Source organism: Ranitomeya variabilis, chromosome 2 (assembly GCF_051348905.1).
Source record: "Ranitomeya variabilis isolate aRanVar5 chromosome 2, aRanVar5.hap1, whole genome shotgun sequence".
Lineage (NCBI taxonomy): Eukaryota > Metazoa > Chordata > Amphibia > Anura > Dendrobatidae > Ranitomeya > Ranitomeya variabilis.
Window position 1 is genome coordinate 182979701 of NC_135233.1, and position 23529 is coordinate 183003229.

The window sequence follows — 23529 nt, forward strand, 5'->3', positions numbered from 1 at the left end:
CCCAAAAGTTATGGTACAATTTGTCCTGAGTACGTCGATACCCTATATGTGGTGGGGGAACCACTGTTTAGGTGCACGACAGGGCTCGGAAGGTAAGGAGTGCCATTTGACCTTTCAATGAAAAATTGGCTTCAATCTTTAGCGGACACCATGTCGCATTTGGAGAGCCCGTGTGTAAGGGCTAGCGGAACGCACCAAATAATTAGAGAAAAGGAATAAGGTGCATTCGCAGCCCGGGGTCCACCGTGCAGAGATGGAACCTGCTGCTAAGCAATGACGGACTATATGGCGGTACAATGAGGATACACATGGGTTAGCTTCACCCTGTGTGAAAGAAGCGAACCCTGTTGCGTCACAGGGCCGCAGTACCACACGTAACAGAAATAATAATTAAATAACACGAGAGTGCATGCGATGCCGCACTGGCGGATGCCACTAACCACCCAGACTTGGGTTTGGAAAGCGCGGTGATAGCGCACGGCGCCGCACTGGCAGTCATAGCAATAGACGCTGTTTGTGTACCAGTGTTGGTTACAAGTCGGGTGCTAGATTACAATCATCCTCCTTATGCGAGCATTCAAACACAACGGAGGGGATGATTAAAGAGCGACTTTCACTCACAACACACACATATAAACAAGTGTATACTAGCGCATGGCCGTGCGGCCATGCAAACCTTTTATAGCTGCAGCAAGTTCAGGACCTTCCTAGAGGACCAATAGGAGCTACTGCAGTACCTGAGCATGTGACCCTAGACCTCCACTGAGAGGTCTTCCTTTGGGCATTGTCTGAAGGGGAAAAGCAGGACTTAGTCCCAGAGACGTCTGCTCGCCGCTGATCAGTACAGGCTACAATGGCAGAGCCTGGAAAGGCAGCAGTAACCCTTCACCCAGAATCAGACTGAGCGAGACGCTGGGACCGACTTCTCCGCTGAGCAGGCTCCACTGCGGCTGAAGCAGAATGAGAGACAGCAGCAGAGAAGATTCGAGATTCCCCCTGTGAAGCAGTGGGAACTCGACTCCTAACATTACCCCCCCTCCTTGGGCCTCGCTACGCTCAAAGGCTGCAATGAGCAGCGAAGCCCGAATGTGCTTTACAGGTTCCCAGGTTCTGTCCTCAGGGCCGTGTCCCTTCCAGTCCTCCAGATAGTACTTTTTGCCACGTACTACCTAGCACCCCACAATAGCATTCACCTCGTACTCATCCGTGGATGAACCCGATGTCCCGGCAGATGACTCCGAAAACCGGGACATATAGACGGGCTTTAAGAGGGAAACGTGGAAGGTGTCAGTTATACCAAGGCGCGGAGGCTTAGCCAAACAGTAGCCCACAGGGTTAACCTGTTCTAGAACCTTGAAAGGACCAATGTAATAAGGTGCAAACGTAGTGGCCTCAACTCGCAGCCTGATGTTATGGGCGGAGAGCCACACTAAGTCGCCAGGAGCGAAGGTCGGAGTGGGGCGCTGGTGAGCATCGGCAGAAACCCTCATTCTCTACTTGGAAGCCTGAATGACATCCTGTGTGCGGTCCCAAATGTCACGTGCCTCCACTGCCCAGTCTGCCACCCTGGAATCAGTGGATGACACGGGCATGGGCACAGAGACACGCGAATGCTGGCCGTAATTAAGGAGAAAAGGAGTCTGCCCAGTGGAATCGGCTACGGCGTTGTTCATAGCAAATTCTGTCCAAGGTAGCAAAGATGCCCAGTCATCCTGCCTAGCAGAGATAAAATGTCGCAAATACTGTATGTCACCAGAGTCTGATTGGCCCTCTCTACCAACCCATTCGTCTCGGGATGACATGCAGAGGAGAGATTTAGTTCTATGCTGAGTAAACGACAGAGCTCTCTCCAAAACCGAGACGCGAACTGGGGACCCCGGTCACTGACAATTTTATCAGGCATGCCATGTAAACGGACAATATGTTTAATGAACAACGCCGCTAAGGCCCGTGCAGAAGGTAACCGTGGAAGCGGCACCAAGTGCACCATCTTAGAGAAATGATCGGTGACAACCTAGATAACGGTGCAGTTACGAGACTTGGGTAAGCCCACCACGAAGTCCATCCCGACCATCTCCTAGGGCCTGTCTGCCACCGGCAGGAGGTAAAGTTGCCCAGCAGGCCATTGCCGAGGAGACTGATTCTTGGCGCAGGAGACACACGCCCGAATATAGTCCCCAACGTCACGGGCCATATGCAGCCACCAGTACGTGCTCGCCAAAAGCTCAGATGTCCTCTTGGTCCCAAAATGTCCACTCACCCTGGATGAGTGAGCCCAAGAGAGAACCTCCGGTCACAAATTAGATGGATCGAAAGTCTTGCCTTGGGGCACAGACTCTAGCGAAACCGGAGCCACAGTTCTCAGGCTCTCAGAAGGGACAATGTTGTGAAATTGGATTTTGGGCTCCCCCGGTGGCCACTGGTGGAATTGAGCTGGTGTGCATCATCCCCTCTGTTCACCTGCTTCCATCAGGATGTGGGAGTCGCTATTTAACCTTGCTCCTCTGTCACTTCCTTGCCGGTCAACATTGTAATCAGAAGCCTTTCTGTGCATGTTCCTGCTGCTAGACAACTCCCAGATAAGTTGGACTTTAGTCCTCGTTTGTTTTTGCATTTTGTTCCAGTTCACAGCTGTAGTTTCGTTTCTGTGTCTGGAAAGCTCTTGTGATCTGAAATTGACACTCTGATGTTATGAGTTAATACTAGAGTCTTAAAGTAATTTCAGGATGGTATTTTGATAGGGTTTTTCAGCTGACCATGAAAGTGCCCTTTCTGTCTTCCTGCTATCTAGTAAGCGGACCTCAATTTTGCTAAACCTATTTTCATACTACGTTTGTCATTTCATCTAAAATCACCGCCAATATATGTGGGGGCCTCTGTCTGCCTATCGGGGAAATTTCTCTAGAGGTGAGCCAGGACTATATTTTCCTCTGCCAGGATTAGTTAGTCCTCCGGCCGGCGCTGGGCGTCTAGGGATAAAAAACGTAGGCAACGCTACCCGGCTACTGTTAGTTGTGCGGCAGGTTTAGTTCATGGTCAGTTTAGTTTCCATCCTTCCAAGAGCTAGTACTTATGTTTGCTGGGCTATGTTCTCTTGCCATTGAGAACCATAACAGTTTGACCGGCCCGAAAAGGGTTAAATTAATTGACAGAGAAAGGAGAGAAAAGAGAAGTCTGCTGAAGATTTTTTTTTTTTTTTTTTTTTCCCTTCCCTTCAGTTCTGAGTGTGCTTGTATTTGAATCTCTTGCAAGTCTGCCTATATTGCAGCCTTTCTCTCTCTCTCTCTCCTTCTAATCCTGGAATGGCTCTGTGTTCACCTGTTTAAAATGGATATTCAGAGTTTAGCTGCAGGTTTGAATAATCTCACCACAAGAGTTCAAAATTTACAAGATTTTGTTGTTCATGTTCCTATATCTGAACCTAGAATTCCTTTGCCTGAATTTTTCTCGGGGAATAGATCTTGCTTTCAAAATTTCAAAAATAATTGCAAGTTGTTTTTGTCCCTGAAATCTCGCTCTGCTGGAGATCCTGCTCAGCAGGTCAGGATTGTGATTTCCTTGCTCCGGGGCGACCCTCAGGATTGGGCTTTTGCATTGGCTCCAGGGGATCCTGCGTTGCTCAATGTGGATGCGTTTTTTCTGGCCTTGGGGTTGCTTTATGAGGAACCTCAGTTAGAGCTTCAGGCGGAAAAGGCCTTGATGTCCCTATCTCAGGGGCAAGACGAAGCTGAAATATACTGCCAGAAATTCCGTAAATGGGCTGTGCTTACTCAGTGGAATGAGTGCGCCCTGGCGGCGAATTTCAGAGAGGGTCTCTCTGATGCCATTAAGGATGTTATGGTGGGGTTCCCTGTGCCTGCGGGTCTGAATGAGTCCATGACAATGACTATCCAGATCGATAGGCGTCTGCGGGAGCGCAGACCTGTGCACCATTTAGTGGTGTCTACTGAGAGGACGCCAGAGAATATGCAATGTGATAGAATTCTGTCCAGAAGTGAACGGCAGAATTTAAGACGAAAAAATGGGTTGTGCTTCTATTGCAGTGATTCAACTCATGTTATATCAGCATGCTCTAAGCGTACTAAGAAGCTTGATAAGTCTGTTTCAATTGGCACTTTACAGTCTAAGTTTATTCTATCTGTGACCCTGATTTGTTCTTTATCATCTATTACCGCGGATGCCTATGTCGACTCTGGCGCCGCTTTGAGTCTTATGGATTGGTCCTTTGCCAAACGCTGTGGGTATGATTTGGAGCCTCTTGAAACTCCTATACCCCTGAAGGGGATTGACTCCACCCCATTGGCTAGTAATAAACCACAATACTGGACACAAGTAACTATGCGGATTAATCCGGATCATCAGGAGATTATTCGCTTTCTTGTGCTGTATAACCTACATAATGTGTTGGTGCTTGGATTGCCATGGCTGTAATCTCATAACCCAGTCCTTGACTGGAAAGCTATGTCTGTGTTAAGCTGGGGATGTAAGGGGACGCATTGGGGACGTACCTGTGGTTTCCATTTCATCATCTATTCCCTCTGAGATTCCTGAATTCTTGACTGAATATCGTGACGTTTTTGAAGAACCTAAGCTTGGGTCATTACCTCCGCACCGGGAGTGCGATTGTGCCATAGATTTGATTCCGGGTAGTAAATACCCTAAGGGTCGTTTATTTAATCTGTCTGTGCCTGAACATGCTGCTATGCGAGAATATATAAAGGAGTCCTTGGAAAAGGGACATATTCGTCCTTCGTCATCTCCCTTAGGAGCCGGTTTTTTCTTTGTGGCTAAGAAAGATGGCTCTTTGAGACCGTGTATTGATTATCGGCTTTTGAATAAAATCACGGTTAAATATCAATATCCGTTGCCACTGCTGACTGATTTGTTTGCTCGCATAAAGGGGGCCAAGTGGTTCTCTAAGATAGATCTCCGTGGGGCGTATAATTTGGTGCGAATTAAGCAGGGGGATGAGTGGAAGACCGCATTTAATACGCCCGAGGGCCACTTTGAGTATTTGGTGATGCCTTTTGGTCTTTCAAATGCCCCTTCAGTCTTTCAGTCCTTTATGCATGACATTTTCCGTGATTATTTGGATAAATTTATGATTGTGTATCTGGATGATATTTTGATTTTTTCGGATGACTGGGACTCTCATGTCCAGCAGGTCAGGAGGGTTTTTCAGGTTTTGCGGTCTAATTCCTTGTGTGTGAAGGGTTCTAAGTGCGTTTTTGGGGTTCAAAAGATTTCCTTTTTGGGATATATTTTTTCCCCCTCTTCCATCGAGATGGATCCTGTCAAGGTTCAGGCTATTTGTGATTGGACACAACCCTCTTCCCTTAAGAGTCTTCAGAAATTTTTGGGCTTTGCTAACTTTTATCGTCGATTTATTGCTGGTTTTTCTGATGTTGTTAAGCAATTGACTGATTTGACTAAGAAGGGTGCTGATGTTGCTGATTGGTCCCCTGCTGCTGTGGAGGCCTTTCGGAAGCTTAAGCGCCGCTTTTCTTCCGCCCCTGTGTTGCGTCAGCCTGATGTTGCTCTTCCTTTTCAGGTTGAGGTCGACGCTTCTGAAATCGGAGCTGGGGCAGTTTTGTCGCAGAGAAGTTCCGATTGTTCCGTGATGAGACCTTGTGCCTTTTTCTCGCGTAAATTTTCGCCCGCTGAGCGGAATTATGATGTTGGGAATCGGGAGCTTTTGGCCCTGAAGTGGGCTTTTGAGGAGTGGCGTCATTGGCTTGAGGGGGCTAGACATCAGGTGGTGGTATTGACTGACCACAAAAATCTAATTTATCTTGAGTCCGCCAGACGCCTGAATCCTAGACAGGCGCGCTGGTCGTTGTTTTTCTCTCGGTTTAATTTTGTGGTGTCCTACCTGCCGGGTTCTAAGAATGTTAAGGCGGATGCCCTTTCTAGGAGTTTTGAGCCTGACTCCCCTGGTAACTCTGAACCTACAGGTATCCTTAAGGATGGAGTGATATTGTCTGCCGTTTCTCCAGACCTGCGGCGGGCCTTGCAGGAGTTTCAGGCGGATAGACCTGATCGTTGCCCACCTGGTAGACTGTTTGTTCCTGATGATTGGACCAGTAAAGTCATTTCTGAGGTTCATTCTTCTGCGTTGACAGGTCATCCTGGAATCTTTGGTACCAGGGATTTGGTGGCAAGGTCCTTCTGGTGGCCTTCCCTGTCTCGAGATGTGCGAGGCTTTGTGCAGTCTTGTGACGTTTGTGCTCGGGCCAAGCCTTGTTGTTCTCGGGCTAGTGGATTGTTGTTGCCCTTGCCTATCCCGAAGAGGCCCTGGACGCACATCTCGATGGATTTTATTTCGGATCTTCCTGTTTCTCAGAAGATGTCTGTCATCTGGGTGGTGTGTGACCGTTTCTCTAAGATGGTCCATTTGGTTCCCCTGCCTAAGTTGCCTTCTTCTTCCGAGTTGGTTCCTCTGTTTTTTCAAAATGTGGTCCGTTTGCATGGTATTCCGGAGAATATCGTTTCTGACAGAGGAACCCAATTCGTGTCTAGATTTTGGCGAGCATTCTGTGCTAGGATGGGCATAGATTTGTCTTTCTCGTCTGCTTTCCATCCTCAGACTAATGGCCAGACCGAGCGGACGAATCAGACCTTGGAGACATATTTGAGGTGTTTTGTGTCTGCAGATCAGGATGATTGGGTTGCTTTTTTGCCTTTAGCGGAGTTTGCCCTCAATAATCGGGCCAGCTCTGCCACCTTGGTGTCTCCTTTTTTCTGTAATTCGGGGTTTCATCCTCGATTTTCTTCTGGTCAGGTGGAATCTTCGGATTGTCCTGGAGTGGATGCTGTGGTGGAGAGGTTGCATCAGATTTGGGGGCAGGTAGTGGACAATTTGAAGTTGTCCCAGGAAAAGACTCAGCTTTTTGCCAACCGCCGGCGTCGGGTTGGTCCTCGGCTTTGTGTTGGGGACTTGGTGTGGTTGTCTTCCCGTTTTGTCCCTATGAGGGTTTCTTCTCCTAAGTTTAAGCCTCGGTTCATCGGCCCGTACAAGATATTGGAGATTCTTAACCCTGTGTCCTTCCGTTTGGACCTCCCTGCGTCTTTTTCTATTCATAATGTTTTTCATCGGTCATTGTTGCGCAGGTATGAGGTACCGGTTGTGCCTTCCGTTGAGCCTCCTGCTCCGGTGTTGGTTGAGGGCGAGTTGGAGTACGTTGTGGAAAAAATCTTGGACTCCCGTGTTTCCAGACGGAAACTCCAGTATCTGGTCAAATGGAAGGGATACGGTCAGGAGGATAATTCTTGGGTGACTGCCTCTGATGTTCATGCCTCCGATCTGGTCCGTGCCTTTCATAGGGCTCATCCTGATCGCCCTGGTGGTTCTGGTGAGGGTTCGGTGCCCCCTCCTTGAGGGGGGGGTACTGTTGTGAAATTGGATTTTGGGCTCCCCCGGTGGCCACTGGTGGAATTGAGCTGGTGTGCATCATCCCCTCTGTTCACCTGCTTCCATCAGGATGTGGGAGTCGCTATTTAACCTTGCTCCTCTGTCACTTCCTTGCCGGTCAACATTGTAATCAGAAGCCTTTCTGTGCATGTTCCTGCTGCTAGACAACTCCCAGATAAGTTGGACTTTAGTCCTCGTTTGTTTTTGCATTTTGTTCCAGTTCACAGCTGTAGTTTCGTTTCTGTGTCTGGAAAGCTCTTGTGATCTGAAATTGCCACTCTGATGTTATGAGTTAATACTAGAGTCTTAAAGTAATTTCAGGATGGTATTTTGATAGGGTTTTTCAGCTGACCATGAAAGTGCCCTTTCTGTCTTCCTGCTATCTAGTAAGCGGACCTCAATTTTGCTAAACCTATTTTCATACTACGTTTGTCATTTCATCTAAAATCACCGCCAATATATGTGGGGGCCTCTGTCTGCCTATCGGGGAAATTTCTCTAGAGGTGAGCCAGGACTATATTTTCCTCTGCCAGGATTAGTTAGTCCTCCGGCCGGCGCTGGGCGTCTAGGGATAAAAAACGTAGGCAACGCTACCCGGCTACTGTTAGTTGTGCGGCAGGTTTAGTTCATGGTCAGTTTAGTTTCCATCCTTCCAAGAGCTAGTACTTATGTTTGCTGGGCTATGTTCTCTTGCCATTGAGAACCATAACAGGACAATAAGCCGAGGCTCCTCCTCCTCAGATGACACTACGGAGCGAGAAAGAGCGTCGGCACAAATTTTCTTCTCCCGGAGAGAAAATGGAGAGTAAAATGGAACCGGGAGAAGAACAGGGACCATCCAGCCTGGTGAGAATTCAGCCGCTGGGCCGTCTGTAAATACACTAAGTTCTTGTGGTCTGTGAACACTTGGAAGGGAAAGCGAGCTAACTCCAAGAGGTGTCTCCACTCTGAGAAAGCCAACTTCATGGCTAGCAACTCCCTGTCCCCGATGGAATAATTCCTCTCCGCTGGTGAAAAGGTCTTGGAGAAGAAGAAGCAAGGATACTTCCGACCTTGAGCATCCTTTTGGAAGAGGACTACTCCAGCACCAACGGATGAGGCATCCACCTCCATAATAAATGGCTTATCTACATCGGGGCGATGTAGGATGGGAGCGCTAGCGAAGTGTGACTCAATCAAGAGAAAGGCCTTGGAGACCACCTCCGACCACAACTTGGGATTTGCTCCCTTTGTGAGGGCAACCAAGGGAGCTACCAAAGTTGAGAAGTGTGGGATGAACTGGCGATAGTAATTAATGAACCCCATAAAGCGCTGCACCGCTTTAAGAGAATAGGGTTCTTGCCAGTCCATCACAGCCTGTAGCTTGGCAGGATCCATAGCCAATCCCTGGGCAGAGATGATATAGCCAAGGAAAGGCAAGGACTCCTGCTCAAACACACACTTCTCCAACTTGGCGTAGAGGGAGTTTGCCCGTAAGAGGACAAAAACTTTGCGAACCTCTCTCCGATGGGAGTCAATATCTGGAGAGTATATGAGAATATCATCCAGATAGACTATGACCGAGGTGGTGAGCATCTCCCAGAAGATGTCATTCACAAAGTCTTTGAAAACGGTTGGGGCATTACAGAGCCCGAAGGGCATCACCAGATATTCATAGTGCCCATCCCTGGTGTTAAAAGCCATCTTCCATTCGTCCCCCTCACGGATGCGAATCAGGTTGTAAGCACCCCGCAGATCTACATTAGTAAATACTCTTGCTCCCCGTAGCCTATCAAAAAGCTCAGAGGACCACTCTATATGAGGAGAATGATAGCGAAGCCATGGTATCCCCAATAGTACCTCATCAATTCCCTCAGGAATAACTAATAGGGAGATAATCTCCTGATGTGATGGAGACATAGAGTGAATGCAGTGGTCTGATGTGTAATCTGTGAGGGTAGGGTCGACCCATTTACCACTCGAACGGTCACAGGTTTGGCGAGCATCACCAGGGGCATTGTGTGACGCTGGGCGAAAGCAGATGAAATGAAATTGCCTTCCACCCCGGAGTCCAGGAAAGCTCTACCATAAGATTGGATGGGCCTTTGGTTATTGTCCCCTTGAAGGGCAATTTAGAGGAAAACGTCTTCGTGTGTAGTGTTACTCCTCCAACTACCACTAGACGCCGACGTTCCCCCGACCGCTGAGAACACTTGGAGGCAAGATGTCTTGACTGCCAGCAAACATGACAGACCATAGGTGCACGAGCGGACCACGACTTAGATCCCGCATGCAACGCCTCTATGGCCTCATGTGACTCGGATGCCTGGACCGGAGATTCTTGAGGTTTGGTGAAGGTGGGAGCCAGCCGAAACCTCTGCCTACACTGGGCTCGCTCCAAGCTTCGCTCGTGAAAATGAAGGTCGATGCAGGTTGATATAGCTATGAGCTCCTCCAGTGTGGCGGGAATCTCCCTAGTGGCCAAAGCGTCCTTCACATGGTCAGCCAGCCCTCTCCAAAATACCGGGATAAGGGCTTTATCTGACCATTCCAGCTCAGACGCTAATGTCCGGAAGTGGACGGCAAAATGGCTGACCATGGACGAACCCTGAGTCAATGCCAGCAGTTGGAGCACCGTATCATGGGTGACTTGGGGTCCTAAAAAGACCTGTTTCAGTGTGCTCAAAAACCGAGGAGCACTCTGCACCACATGATCGTCGCGCTCCCACAGCGGCGTAGCCCACTCCAATGCCCTGTCCGACAGCAGAGAAATTATGAATCCCACCTTTGCCCGCTCTGAGGGAAAACATGCAGCCAGGAGCTCGAGGTGTATACCGCACTGGCTCACGAAACCCCTACAGGATTTACTGTCACCAGAGTATTTCTCTGGCAGCAGGAGGTGAGATAAGGTCGGAACAGAGATTGCAGTGGGTAAAGCTGCCGCAGCCACGCTGGCAGCCTGAACAGCTATTGCGGTAACATCCACCGCTGAGGTTGCACGCTCGAAATCTGCCAACCTGCCCTCCAGCCGCTGGATGTACCCCTGCAATCGCTGTTCGAAAGTCATTACTTAGCCAGACCCTGGCACTAGTATAATGTTAGGGCTAGCGGAACGCACCAAATAATTAGAGAAAAGGAATAAGGTGCATTCGCAGCCCGGGTCCACCGTGCAGAGATGGAACCTGCTGCTAAGCAATGACGGACTATATGGCGGTACAATGAGGATACACACGGGTTAGCTTCACCCTGTGTGAAAGAAGCGAACCCTGTTGTGTCACAGGGCCGCAGTACCACACGTAACAGAAATAATAATTAAATAGCATGAGAGTGCATGCGATGCCGCACTGGCGGACGCCACTAACCACCCAGACTTGGGTTTGGAAAGCGCGGTGATAGCGCACGGCGCCGCACTGGCAGTCACAGCAATAGACGCTGTTTGTGTACCAGTGTTGGTTACAAGTCGGGCGCTAGATTACAATCATCCTCCTTACGCGAGCATTCAAACACAAGGGAGGGGATGATTAAAGAGCAACTTTCACTCACAACACACACACACATAAACAAGTGTATACTAGCGCATGGCCGTGCGGCCATGCAAACCTTTTATAGCTGCAGCAAGTTCAGGACCTTCCTAGAGGACCAATGAGAACTGCTACAGTAACTGAGCAGCTTCAGGACCTTCCTAGAGGACCAATAGGAACTACTGCAGTACCTGAGCATGTGACCCTAGACCTCCACTGAGAGGTCTTCCTTTGGGCATGCTCTGAAGGGGAAAAGCAGGACTTAGTCCCAGAGACGTCTGCTCGCCGCTGATCAGTACAGGCAACAATGGCAGAACCTGGAAAGGCAGCAGTAACCCTTTGCACAGAATCAGACTGAGCGAGATGCTGGGACCGACGTCTCCGCTGAGCAAGCTCCACTGCGGCTGATGCAGAATGAGAAACCACAGCAGAAATGGTTCGAGATTCCCCCTGTGCAGCGGTGGGAACTCGACTCCTAACACCGTATGTACTTAAAGATTGGAGTTCCCCCACAAGTGACCCCATTTTGGAAACTAGACCCCACAAGGAGCTTATCTAGATGCATAGTGAGCACTTTGAACCCCCAGGTGCTTCACAAATTGATCCGTAATAATGAAAAAGTACTTTTTGTTTCACAAAAAATTTCTTTTAGCCTCAATTTTTTTCAATTTAGCATGGGCAACAGGGTAAAATGGATACTAAAATGTGTAGGGCAATTTCTCCTGAGTACACCGATACCTCACATGTGGGGGTAAACCACTTTTGAATGAAAAATTAGCTCCAATCGTTAGCGGACACCATGTCGCGTTTGGAGAGCCCCTGTGTACCTAAACATTGGAGCTCCCCCACAAGTGACCCCATTTTGGAAACTAGACCCCCAAGGAACTTATCTAGATGCATAGTGAGCACTTTAAACCCCCAGGTGCTTCACAAATTGATCCGTAAAAATGAAAAAGTACTTTTTTTTTTCGCAAAAAATTTCTTTAAGCCTCAATTTGTTTATTTCCACATGGGCAACAGGATAAAAGATCATAAAATATATTGGGCAGTTTCTCCTGAGTATGCCGATACCTCACATGTCGGGGTAAACCACTGTTTGGGCACATGGCAGCGCTCGGAAGGGAAGGAGCGCCATTTGACTTTTTTAATGAAAAATTAGCTCCAATCGTTAGCGGACACCATGTCGCGTTTGCAGAGGCCTTGATGTGCCTAAACAGTAGAAACCCCCCACAAGTGACCCCATTTTGGAAACTAGACCCTCCAAGGAATTTATCTAGATGTGTAGTGAGCACTTTTTACCCCTAAGTGCTTCACAGAAGTTTGTAACGCAGAGCCGTGAAAATAAAAAATCTTTTTCTTTTCCTCAAAATTGATTTTTTAGTCCGCAATTGTTTATTTTCACAAGGGTAACAGGAGAAATTGGACCCAAAAAGTTATTGTCCAGTTTGTCCTGAGTACGTTGGTACCCCATATGTGGGGTTAAACCACTGTTTGGGCACACATCAGGGCTCTGAAGGGAGGGAGCACCATTTGACTTTTTGAATGCAAGATTGGCTGGAATCAATGGTGGCGCCATGTCACGTTTGGGACCCCCTGATGTGCCTAAACAGTGGAAACCCCTCAATTCTAACTCCAACACTAACCCCAACACACCCCTAACCCTAATCCCAACTCTAAGCATAACCCTAACCACAACCCTAACCCCATTACACCCCTAACCCTAATCTTAACCCTTATTCCAACCCCAACTCTAATCCCAACCCTAACTCTAATTTCTACCTTAACCCTAAGGCTATGTGCCCATGTTGTGGATTTCTGTGTGGATTTTTGAAAAATCCACAGGTAAAACACACTGCATTTTACCTGCGGATTTCCTGTGGTTTTACACCTGTGGATTCCTATTGAGGAGCAGGTGTAAAACGCTGCGGAATCCGCAAAAGAATTGACATGCTGCGGAAAATACAACTCGGCGTTTCCGCGTGGTATTTTCTACACCATGGGCACAGCGGATTTGGTTTTCCATAGGTTTACATGGTACTGTACAATGCATGGAAAACTGCTGCTAATCTGCAGTGGCCAATCCTCTGCGGATCCGCAGCCAAATCCGCACCGTGTGCACATACCCTAATTCCAACCCTTACCCTAGTTCTAACCCTAACCCTAGTTCTAACCCTAACCCTAGCCCTAACCCTAACGCTAGTTCAAAAATAAAAATAAATATATTTTCTTTATTTTATTATTTTCCCTACCTGTGGGGGTGATAAAGGGGGGGGGGTTATTTACTATTTTTTTGATTTTGATCACTGTGATAGGTTGTATCACAGTGATCAAAATGTACCACAAGAATGAATGAACCTGCCGGCCGGTAGATTCAGCGGGTACACTGCGCATGCACCCGCCATTTTGGAAGATGGCGGCGCCCATCGCTGAAGACCACTGGCACCGGGAGGGACGCCAGGACTCGGGAGGCACAGAGGGGGTGAGATCGGACAGCAGAGGGGACGGAGGACAGGACGGAGGGGAGAGGAGTGCTGATGGTGGCGGCAGATCGCCGCTGTCAGTCGGTGGCGGGGGTGGATCGGGGTCTCCAGCCATGGCCGATGATATTGCAGCATCGGCCATGGCTGGATTGTAATATTTCAGCAAGTGTGACTGGTGAAATATTACAAATTGCTCTGATTGACTGTTTCACTTTCAACAGCCAATCAGAGCGATCGTAGCCACATGGGGGCAAAGCCACCCCCCTGGGCTGAAGTACTACTCCCCCTGTCCCTGCAGGTCAGGTGAAATTACAGTTAATCCTTTCTTCCGACCTGCAGGGACGCGATCATTCTGTGACACAGCATATGCGTCACAGGTCAGATTGGCACCAACTTTCATGACGCATACGCTGTGTCACAGGTCGGGAAGGGGTTAAAAATCCTAAATATGGGACTGTCTTTCTGCCCTACACCGAGATGGGATTCTTTCCAATTAGAAAAAGACCTCCATCGCTTCTACCGGAGCATTAGACAAAGTTAATTTTGAGGATAAAACTCACCCCAACATCAACACGCTAGGCACAGTACCAGACCGGGACGGGGGTCCTAAGATCAGGATTGACACCCTGGGTTTAAGAAATCCTAGTAATTTCATGCCACCCAGAACCAACCATGCGGTTGAGACTTTCATTGATCTACTTGAAAGAGATATCAAACAAACTACCCATGACCAACCTCTTGGCTTCCTCCCCATCTGCCACAATTTGAATCCCTCAGAGAAACAAGCCCTTGAGTCTCTCAAGGACAACAGGAATATTGGCATAAAACCAGCAGACAAGGGGGAGCCATCATGGTCATGAATAGAAGTTACTATGAAGCCGAGGTCAAGAGACAACTCTCCGATACAACTACATTTCAAAAAGTCCACGTTGATCCCACTAACTCCATACGCAGCAAAATTAATACAGTCTTGGATAAACATCTTGAACTTAGAACCATTGACAGCAAAACAAAGACATATCTACTAAACCACCATCCCGTAACACCCATACTATACATACTTCCTAAAATACACAAAAACCTCCACAATCCACCAGGATGCCCAATAGTAGCATCCACTGACTCCACTCTCAACCCCCTTTCAATTTTTCTCAAAAAACTTCTTACCCCGTACACTCATGCCACAAAATTGTTTATTTTAGACACAGGCGATTTCCAGAAGAAGATACGTGGCATTAAAAACATTCCACTTGAGAGCATTCTATGTACCCTAGACGCAAACAGCTTATATACTTCCATTGTCCACGATAAATGAGTAAAAGCAGTATATCTCACTCTACAGGAAGCAAACATTGACAGGGGGTCTCAGGAACTATGCCTGGATCTACTTAACCTTGTCCTGAGGGAAAACTTTTTTCTTTTTGAGGATGATTTATTTATACAGAAATGCTGGACTGCAATGGGGTCTAACGTAGCTCCGGCGTATACAAATCTATACATGGACTGCTTTGAACAGGAACATGTGTACTCCAATCACATCTTCCAACAGCATGCCCTCACGTGGTACAGATATATAGATGATATCTTTTGCATTTGGCAAGGTGACTAAACTAGCCTCTTGGAATTCTATATCTACATCAACACTGTTAGACCCGAGCTGAAGTTTACATTATACCAGACTGATGAAGTTAAATTTCTCGACACAGGATCCTCAAAAGACACCAAGGGAATTCTTAGCACTGACATTTACACCAAACCCACGGATTGCAATAGCTTCCTTCTATACAGCAGTTGCCACCCCAAATCCATAAAAAATAGTCTCCCAAGATCTCAATTTAAAAGGGTTTGTATCTGACCCTACAACCAGAGAGACCAGATTACATGAAATGGCAGAAAAATTTAGAGTTCGCAACTACCCGTCAGAACTCCTTGAAGCGGAATCCACCAGAGCATTTAATGATGTTAATGCTAGCACAATTACAACACACAAAACTCAAAGACTACCGTTTGTCTACAACCACCACCCATCCATGTGTAGGGTTCATAACCTGATCAGGAGACACTGACCCCTTTTAAATAAAGCTTATCCTAACATGCAGATGTTTAGAAACCCACCACTAATGTGCACTAGACATCCAAAAAACATCAAAGACAGTTTGGTCAGGGCTGTCGTAGGATCATGCAAATTAATGTCAACTAGGAAACCTCACTGGATAAAAAAGGATGGGTACATTCCCATGTTTGAACCATATGAGCTGTTCAAACATAATTAAAGGCAACGAGGTGGTTCATCCGCGAACCGGCAAATCTTATCCCAATAGGGATTACTACACCTCTGGATTAAATTGTGTTGTTTACATCATCAAATGTCCCTGTGGCTTACTGTATGTGGGCAAAACAACCCAGGCTATTATAGATCGCATTTCCAGCCATAAATCGACCATTAGGTGTGAAATGGTATGGCTAACCTAACCGACACATTTTAAGGAAGCAAAACATAATGTAGCTCAACTCAGATTTCAGGTCATAGAGACCTAGAAGGGGCGGTAACCACATCCAATTGGTAAAACAGCATGAGACATACTGGATTTATACCCTTGATACGCTTTACCCGAAAGGTCTCAATCATGAAATTGATTGGCTAACGTAACAACAAACCTTTGGTCTTTTTCCCTAGATCAATTGACTCAGTGCACACGTAGTCTTGGCCTTTATCATATTTGAGATGGTAAGATTCACTATCCCCCCTCCCATCTTAGGCCATTCTATAAGTTGTTTTTTTTCTACTATTTCTACAGTTTGGACTCCTACTTTATTTCATTTGGTTTATTTTGTATTTTTCCATTATTTGTTTATTTATTTATGTTACAAAAGATTGATTTATATTTACAAATATTTTTGCATCCATTTATTTATTTATTTTGCAATATCCTTATTTTTTTATTTTTTTTATTTTGCAATATCCTTATCATTTGTTCATTTATTTATTCATTTATTACTTATTTATATCATGATCCATGGTTTAATAATGCTTCTTATTATTTTGTCATGTGGAATTACATTGTCTATGTCCCATTTCTTAATATTACCACACACCACAACACTGCGATCTGATTATTCTATATATACTGCCTCCTTGTTTGTCCCAACTACATCCGCGTGTTGCACTACACTTGCGTTCCCATGGCAACACATAAACACTCCACCAAGAGGGCAAGCATCGTCAGGAAGAATTTCTTCCTTAAAGCGCATGCGCCGGCGATCATCACTTCCTGTCACCTGACCGGCCAGCGCTTTATACAGTGGTGGGAACTGGCTTCTACAACTTCTCCTTGCTTAGGCACGGATGTGCCAGCCATCCCACTTAGTCACCAACGTCAGCTTGTGCAGCTACTGATCTTTAGACACCAATGTGTCTGTGATCACGACGATGCCAACAACGGATGTAAGGCTACCTTCTTCTAAAATAAGTACCCGATTTTAGATAACTAAAACCCTTATCTATGTAAACTCTCCCCTTGCAGCAACAACAGCGCTTAGGCATATCTCTGGCGTCACTGCAGCCCCAGTGCATACTCCATCCAGTGTGGTAAATATGATTCCCCTATTACTTTATTTCCTTCACTTTATTTCATTCTATACTCTTTTACTTCATTATCTTTTGTAATCATCCCTCTCCATCCATGGCCCTTAGTCACCTTATCAATATTGCATACCTCCTTTGAGATTACACCTTACCACACATTTGCTAGAAAACACCCTATCATTGGTGTCAGATCTTTTGGAACTCCTAAAGTGAACCTGCAGAACCACGACAACGAACCTTCCAAGGGTGAGCTGGCCTGGTGGACCACCCCCAATGCAGGGAGTGTTAGGGGCAGGCCCGATGGAGACTATTGCCGCAGAAGCTGATACCCGGTGTTGGGGGTCGAGTTCCCACCTCTGCACAGGGGGAATCTTGGGCCATCTCCGCTGCGGTCTCCCATTCTTCTCCTGCCGCAGTGGAGCCTGCTCAGCAGAGACGTCAGTCCCAGCATCTCGCTCAGTCTGACTCTGTACAAAGGGTTACAGCTGCTTTTCCAGCTTCTGCCATTGAAGTCAGTGCTGAGCAGCGGCAAGCAGATGCTTCTCTAAGTCCTGCTTTTCTCATTCTGAGCATGCCCAGAGTAAGATCTCTTAGTGGAGATCGAGGGTCACATGTTCAGATACTGCAGCTAAATCCATTGGTCCTCCAGGAAGGTCCTGAAGGTGCTCAGGCTCTGTAGCAGCCTCTCATTGGTCCTTCTAGGAAGGTCCTGTACTTGCTGCAGCTATTTAAGGCTCTCATGACCGCACGGCCATGTGCTAGTATTCAATCTGTTACGTGCATGCGCCAGTGTGGTCATTTATGTGTGTTCAGGGACTCGGCTGAAATAAGCCCCTAGAATGCCGGCACCTCCGGCGAGGAGATTGTGTGCATGGATTTAGGGCCCCGGCTGAAATAAGCCCCTAAAATACCGACTCCTTTGGTGAGGAGATTGTATGTTTGCATAACCACTGACTGCTTTCTGATGGGCACTTAACATGTGCTCCTGTAAAGTCTAACAGGGCGCCGAGCTTTCCTTTCTTGGCTACTCTGTGAGGTAACAGAGCTAGTCCATACCGCCAAATAGTGCCACCATTTACTAGCAGCAGGTTCCCCTGCACGGTGGACCCCGGGCTGCGAATGCATCAATAATAATAAATATCTATATTTACTCGGTGCGTTCCGCTAGCCCTAACAGAATACTAGCGCCAGGGTCTGGCTAGTAAATGGCGGACATACAGCAGTCCTTGTGGTACATCCAGCAGCTGGAGGGTAGGTTGGCGGCTCTTGAGAGCACAACCTCAGCTGTGGATGTTACCGCAGTTGCTGTACAGGCTGCTAGCGTGGCTGCAGCAACCTTGTCCATTGCCACCCCTGTTCCGACATTATCTCGCCTCCTGCGGCCAGAAAAATTTTCTGGAGATAGTAAATCTTGTAGGGGTTTTGTGAGTCAGTGCTCTATATACCTTGAGCTCCTGGCTGCACGTTTTCCCTCAGAGCGGGCAAAGGTGGGAGTTATTGTGTCTCTCTTGTCGGACCCATGACACGGTGCTCCAACTGCTGGCATTGACTCAGGGTTCATCCTTGGTCAGCCATTTTGCCGTCCACTCCCGCACCCTAGCATCTGAGCTGGAGTGGTCGGATAAAGCCCTTATCCCCATATTTTGGAGGGGGCTGGCTGACCACGTGAAGGACGTTCTGGCCACTAGGGAGATTCCCGCCACACTGGAGGAGTTAATAGCTGTCTCCTCTTGTATTGACCTCCATTTTAACGAGTGGAGGTTAGAGCGAGCCCAGTGTAGGCAGAGGTTTCGGCTGGCTCCCACCTTCGCCAAACCTCTGGAATCTCCGATCCTGGTCCCTGAGTCACATGAGGCCATGGAAGTGTCACGAGTGGGATCTAAGTCCCAGACCGCTTGTGCACACAAGGTCTGTCATGTTTGCCAGCAGTCAGGACATCCTGTCACCAGATGTTCCCAGCAGTCGAGGAAACGTCAGCGTCTAGTGGTAGTAGGTGGAGGTACACTAGACACGGCGACGTTTGCCTCCAAATTGTCCTTTAAGGGGACAATTACTATAGGCTCATCCACCCACTCGGTGGAGCTCTGCGTGGATTCTGGGGCGGAGGGCAATTTTATGTCTTCTGCCTTCGCCCAACGTCACGCAATACCCCTGGTGATGCTAGCTCAGCCAGTGACAGTACGAGTGGTGAATGGGTCAACACTGTCCTCACAGATAACACACCAGACCATCCCTTTTACTCTGTCCATGTCGCCATCCCATCAGGAGATTATATCTCTGCTCGTCATTCCTGAGGGAATTGATGAGGTCCTGTTGGGGATACCTTGGCTACGGTACCACTCTCCTCATATCGAGTGGTCCTCAGGCAGAATTCTGGGATGGGGTGAATCTTGTGGGGGTAGGTGTCAGAGGGAATGCGTTCAGGTTGCTACTACTGAGGTACCCGCAGATCTATCCTCTCTCCCCAAGCAATATTGGCCCTATGCGGACGTGTTCTCCAAAAAGGCGGCAGAGACCCTTCCGCCCCACCGCCCCTATGACTGTCCTATTGATCTCTTGCCTGGTGCTGAGCCTCCCCGGGGTCGAATCTATCCGTTATCTCTCCCGGAGACGGAGGCAATGTCTCAGTACATTCAAGAGAATCTGGCAAGAGGGTTCATCAGGAAGTCAGTGTCACCCGCAGGGGCTGGGTTCTTCTTTGTACAGAAGAAGAACGGGGAACTACGTCCATGCATAGATTACAGGGGTCTTAACGCCATCACCGTTAAGAATAAGTATCCTCTGCCCCTGATATTGGAGCTCTTTGATAGGCTTCGGGGAGCAAGGGTATTCACAAAATTAGATCTGCGGGGTGCTTACAACCTGATTCGCATCCATGAGGGGGACGAATGGAAGACGGCTTTTAACACCAGGGATGGGCACTATGAATATCTGGTGATGCCTTTCAGGCTCTGTAATGCCCCAGCCGTTTTCCAAGACTTTGTTAACGATATCTTCCAGGATATGCTCTCCACTTCGGTCGTTGTCTATCTGGATGATATTCTCATCTACTCTCCAGATGTTGACTCCCACCGGAAAGATGTTGGCAGAGTCTTCGACCTCTTACGGACAAATTCCCTCTATGCAAAGTTGGAGAAGTGTATGTTTGAGCAGGAGTCTTTACCTTTCCTGGGCTATATCATCAGGGACTGGCTATGGATCCTGCCAAACTACAGGCTGTGATGGACTGGCAAGAACCCCATTCTCTTAAAGCGGTGCAGCGCTTTATGGGGTTCATTAATTACTATCGCCAGTTCATTCCCCACTTCTCCACTTTGGTAGCTCCCTTGGTAGCCCTCACCAAGAAGGGAGCAAATCCCAAGTTGTGGTCTGAAGAGGTCTCCAAGGCCTTCTCTTCTACTAAGTCGCATTTTGCTAGCGCTCCCATCCTACATCGCCCCGATGTAGATAAGCCATTTATGATAGAGGTGGATGCCTCATCCGTTGGTGCTGGAGCAGTCCTTTTCCAAAAGGATGTTCAAGGTCGGAAGCATCCTTGCTTCTTCTTCTCCAAGACCTTCTCACCAGCGGAGAGGAATTATTCCATCGGGGACAGGGAGTTGCTAGCCATGAAGTTGGCTTTCTCTGAGTGGAGACATCTCTTGGAGGGGGCTCGCTTTCCCTTTCAAGTATTCACAGTCCACAAGAATTTGGTTTATTTACAGACCGCCCAGCGGCTAAATTCTCGCCAGTCCAGATGGTCCTTGTTCTTCTCTCGGTTTCATTTCACCCTCCACTTTCTTTCCAGGGAGGAGAACATTCGTGCCGACGCTCTCTCTCACTCCGTGGTATCATCTGAGGAGGAAGAGGAGCCTCGGCTTATTTTCCCTTTCGAGAGCCTGAGAACTGTGGCCCCGGTTTCGCTAGAGTCTGTGCCTCCGGGCAAGACTTTTGTACCATCCAATTTGCACCCAGAGGTTCTCTCTTGGGCCCACTCGTCTAGGGTGGGTGGACATTTTGGAACCAAAAGGACATCTGAGTTACTGGCGAGGACATATTGGTGGCCTCATATGGTCCGTGACGTCGCAGATTATGTTCGGGCATGTGTCTCCTGCGCCAAGAACAAGTCTCCTCGTCAACGGCCAGCTGGGTTGCTTTACCCTCTGCTGGTGGCAGATAGGCCCTGCGAGATGGTTGGTATGGATTTTGTGGTGGGCTTACCCAAGTCTCGTAGCTGCACCATTATTTGGATGATCACCGACCATTTTTCCACAATGGTGCACTTGGTGCCTCTTCCACGGCTACCTTCTGCACGGGCTCTGGCGGCGTTGTTTATCAAACACATATTTTGTCTACACGGTATGCCGGACAAAATTGTCAGTGACCGGGGTCCCCAGTTTGTGTCTCAATTCTGGAGAGAGCTTTGTCGTCTACTCCACATTGAGTTGAATCTCTCCTCAGCATATCATCCCGAGACGAATGGGTTGGTAGAAAGGGCCAACCAGACCCTGGTCACATATCTGCGACATTTTGTCTCTGCCAGGCAGGATGACTGGGCATCCTTGCTACCGTGGGCGGAGTTTGCGCTTAACAACGCTGTAGCCGACTCCACCGGTCAAATTCCTTTCCTCCTTAATTATGGCCAGCATCCGCGGGTTCCTGTGCCTATGCCCGTGTCTTCTGCTGACTTCAGGGTGGCAGACTGGGCAGTGGAGGCACGACGCATTTGGGACCGCACTCAGGATGCCATCCGGGCCTCCAAGGAGAGAATGAGGTCCTCCGCTGATGCACATCGGCGCCCTGCTCCGACCTTTGCTCCTGGCGACTTAGTATGGCTCTCCGCCCGTAACATCAGGCTGCTTGTTGAGTCCACTAAGTTTGCACCTCGCTACTTGGGTCCCTTCAAGGTCCTCGAACAGGTTAACCCTGTGGTCTACCGTCTGGCCCTTCCTCCATGCCTAGGTATTACCGACACCTTTCATGTGTCCCTCCTTAAGTCCGTATACATGTCCCGGTTTTCTGAGTCATCTGCCGGGACATCGGGTTCGTCTACTGACGATTATGAGGTGAACGCTATTTTGGGGTGCAAGGTGGTACGTGGCAAAAAAATTTATTTGGTGGACTAGAAGGGTTATGGTCCTGAGAGCCTGCTGAGCACATTCAGGCTCCGCAGCTCATTGCTGCCTTCGAGCATGGCGAGGCCCGGGGGGGGTAATGTTGGGGGTCGAGTTCCCGCCTCTGCACAGGGGGAATCTCGGGCCATCTCCGCTGCGGTCTCCCATTCTTCTCCTGCCGCAGTGGAGCCTGCTCAGCAGAGACGTGAGTCCCAGCGTCTTGCTCAGTCTGACTCTGTACAATGGATTACTGCTGCTTTTCCAGCTTCTGCCATTGAAGTCAGTGCTGGGCAGCGGCGAGCGGACGCTTCTGGGACTAAGTCCTGCTTTTCTCATTCTGAGCATGCCCAGAGTAAGATCTCTCAGTGGAGATCTAGGGTCACATGTTCAGATACTGCAGCTAAATCCATTGGTCCTCCAGGAAGGTCCTGAAGGTGCTCAGGCTCTGTAGAAGCCTCTCATTGGTCCTTCTAGGAAGGTCCTGTACTTGCTGCAGCTATTTAAGGCTCTCATGACCGCACGGCCATGTGCTAGTATTGAATCTGTTACGTGCATGCGCCAGTGTGGTCATTTATGTGTGTTCAGGGACTCGGCTGAAATAAGCCCCTAGAATGCCGGCACCTCCGGCGAGGAGATTGTGTGCATGGATTTAGGGCCCCGGCTGAAATAAGCCCCTAGAATACCGGCTCCTCCGGTGAGGAGATTGTATGTTTGCATGACCACTGACTGCTCTGTGATGGGCAGTTAACCTGTGCTCCTGTGAAGTCTAACAGGGCGCAGAGCTTTCCTTTCTTGGCTACTCTGTGAGGTAACAGAGCTAGTCCATACCGCCAAATAGTGCCACCATTTACTAGGAGCAGGTTCCCCTGCACGGTGGACCCCGGGCTGTGAACGCATCAATAATAATAAACATCTATATTTACTTGGTGCGTTCAGCTAGCCCTAACACCCGGGGACAGGAAGTAGGAGTGGAAAAGACGCAGAACTGACTATAACAGAGACACAGGACAGACTAGCAATGACTGAGACTAAGAAGAGGCAGGATATGGTGGACACCCAGGACAGACTGGATATGGCGGAAATACAGGACAGGCAGGGTATGCTGGAAACACAGGACAGGCAGGTTATGGCGGAAACACATGACTGGCAGGGTATGGTGGAAACACAGGACAGGCAGGTTATGGCGGAAATACAGGACTGGCACGGTATGGCAGAAACAAAGGACAGGCAGGGTATGGCGGAAACACTGGACAGGCGGGGTATGGTGGAAACACAGGACAGGCAGGGTAAGACGGACGCACAGGACAGAGCAAGGTATGGTGGACGCACAGGACAGAGCAAGGTACGTGTTACGACTGCACATACTTACCTGTCTTCTTCTATCCCTCGGCACGCTCCCGGCTCTGCTCCGTGCCACTCTGCTTTTCTCGGTTGCGGCGTTCTGTTCTACCGCGCATGC